The sequence below is a fragment of the Sapajus apella genome, unplaced genomic scaffold (assembly GCF_009761245.1).
Source record: "Sapajus apella isolate SASKATOON/1434 unplaced genomic scaffold, GSC_monkey_1.0 scaffold96, whole genome shotgun sequence".
Lineage (NCBI taxonomy): Eukaryota > Metazoa > Chordata > Mammalia > Primates > Cebidae > Sapajus > Sapajus apella.
The window spans coordinates 3,060,682-3,063,516 of NW_022437036.1; the positions used below are offsets into that span (position 1 = coordinate 3,060,682).

At 45.3% G+C, this 2,835-nt stretch overlaps 1 long non-coding RNA gene across 1 annotated transcript; it reads right to left on the minus strand.

Annotated features, from left to right (window-relative positions):
- Positions 1 to 1,172: 1,172 nt before the first annotated feature.
- On the minus strand, positions 1,173 to 2,384 carry LOC116535717. Its single transcript, XR_004262338.1, has 2 exons — positions 2,118 to 2,384; positions 1,173 to 1,372 (listed from the first exon to the last, which is right to left on the minus strand). It is a non-coding gene; the product is annotated as an uncharacterized LOC116535717 (long non-coding RNA).
- Positions 2,385 to 2,835: the final 451 nt, after the last annotated feature.

Below are 2,835 nucleotides of genomic sequence, written 5' to 3' on the forward strand. Positions count from 1 at the left end.
TCAAAGAGAGTGAATATCTTTTCAGAACTTGGCTTGGGTCTCATTTGCTAACATCCATTGGCCAAAAAAAGCCACTTGGCTGAGCCCAGTTTCAGTGGGACAGGGGTACAAGGAGGCCATTAATCAGGTTATCAGTGCCACCACTTGACCACGATGGTCATAGGAGAGAGGAAGACAGTCTACAAATCTCATGTGTCATTTCTCCTTAACCTGATCTGAGGTGTCACCTAATTTGGTGATAGTGGAGGTAAGACACGGCAAAGCAGAATGCAAGATGGCTACCTAGGCCAGAAGACTATGATGAGGGTTTGCAGAGGTAGAAATAAGAATCTAATATTGAATCCAGTAGGTTGCAATGATTAAAAAACAAAATTATAGGATATGCCTTAGAAACTGTGAAAAGGCCTCATTTTTATAAGACCTTTTCAGAATGTGTCTGTTGAATGTGTATTTTCTTTTGCAGTTTTCTCAACAGTAAACATTGGAATAATTGAATGTTTGGTGTTCAGACATGCCTCTTTGTGTGAACTAATAAATGCCTTTCTGTGCTGCATTCGGGGGAAGAACTTAAATAAAAACGGTCAAGCATGATGAATTCTGTCCATTGCCAAGATGTTAATTGGTTCATTTTCCTTCATTTCAGAGTCAGAACAATGGGTCTTAATGGGCAGCCCCTCTCTCTCCAAGAGTGGCCAATCAGAGAACAAGTGCAGGCATTGAAGGTGATGGTGATCTGTCATTCAGAATAACAGAACCCTGAGGAAAGGTGACAGACAGGTCCTTCTCAGGGCTGATCTGGACCCCTGAGCCTCCTGGGTCCCTCTCCCTCCATGGTCCACGGTCTTCACTCACAGGTGGTTAGCAACTCAAAGGTCATTTGGGGAAACAACGTCTTTGCTTTTGCTCATGAATCAGTCTCACCAGCAGTCACTTTAGGGAATTGTCACATTCTGCGGTGACACATTGCTGCCTTTGAAAGAATAATGGCCAGATTCGGCTAACTTGAGACAAGTTTCCTTCATCCTCATTTCCTCTCTGGGGATGCCCTAAAGAGTATTTACTTTCACTTAAAAGAGAGCAATTTCTTCTGATGAAATCACAGTTTCTCCATGAGCCAAGCTTCTTTTATGATATTACACATTTAAATAAAAAATTACAAATGTACCGTAAAATGCTGAGGGGCGATTAACTTATTTTTATTTTGCATGTTTTAAGGCTGTGGGGATTACTGTTGTGAAGCAGATCCAAATATAGTTCTTGAATTCTGTGTAGAGCGGAGAGAATCCGTCCCTAGCCATGGTGGACTGGGCAGAAAGAGGTGGCAGCCCCACTGTCTGTGCTGCTGAGTCCCGAGGAGAAGAAAGGAAAGAAGCTGGGATGGAAGGGAAGTTTAGGAGCCATAGCGGAAATGGATGGATGAAAGGGAATTATTTTCCCTGTACCCTCTCTCCCCTAGCCAATGAGCCTTCCAGAATGGGGCTATCCTGTCCCTGCACAGCTGCCTGTCCTTCAGGGTCACACTGACTTTCTGTCCAGAGCACAGAGCTTGAGCTGGGAGGCCTGTGTCTGAGCCATCACTCTGCACCTTTTGGCTCTGTGATCTGGAGCATCACAGGGCACTCCATAAGCTTCAGTTTTGCCATCTGTGAAATGGGTGAACAATCACCCACCAAACCACTGGGATGCCTAGAAGACCCAGATAATACCCTGGCAACCGCTAAGGTGTCTGTGGAGTTCATGAGCGTAGCACCAGCCCACGCTCCCTTCCGTGTGCTTCCCTCACTGACCTTGTGAATACACTGAGTGGTTCAATCTGGAATAAAAACATAATAGTCACACACAATCTTTCCTTTATCGTGGTGGAAATAGAAGATTTACTCAGTTAAGTAACTTGTCAAAGGCTAAAGGAGGAGTGCAAACGCAGGGGGGCATCACACCAGGTTTGGACTCAGTGCTGGCTTCCATCCCCAGGGTCCTCCTGGCTGTACCTGAACGGGAGCCACGGTCTTTCTCTTGTCTTAGAAGCCTATCGGTTCTCTGATCAGTGCTTCCCAAGCTTTTCCTAGATTGAGGAACGCAGAATTGAATCACGCACCCGGCACCTGCAAAGCATTCACCTGTGCTTTTGAATACCAGTCCTCAGTGGTGGGAGGGGTGGGAGGAGGGGGGCAGGACAATGGAACTAAACTAAACGCACTGAAGAGCAGGCTGTTTTGCTCTGAGCATGTGTCTGATGCTGACAGGCCCACATCAGGTTGAGATTTCGCCATGACTTCCCCCGGGCTCCTGGTTCTCAGCTTGGGAGCCAATCAGGCAGCTCTTCTGCACCTCTTAACACACGAGGCTGTGGAGTGGCATCCACAGAGGCGCCTGGCGAGTAAGTAGTAGGTGTGACATGCAAATCTGGGCTCCTGAAGTCATAATCCTGTTTATGACATTGCCTCCGGTTGCTACGGCGATGATTATGTTATCAGAGGATTATCGTTTTCTGTGAAGAACGGGTAGAAAGACCAAACCAGCCTCGGAGAAACCAAAAGCCTCGTTCATAAACAATCACGCTGAAAAATTAAAACGAAGCATGGGAAGGAACACATTAGCTGACAAATGCGTGACACTGCGGATTCTTTTATTCCAAATAAAATGCTTTTCAGGTTTTTAAGTTCAAAGCTTGTTTTAGGGCAGAAAATAAGCCATCATAACAAAAGAACAAGAAGGGGAAATTTAATGAGAAATATGACAGAAGACAAGGAGAGCAGAGAAAACACAAAAGTTGAGATGTAGCAGATAACAGAACAGAAGGATATTAAATGACTTTTAATGAAATGATTACCCTGA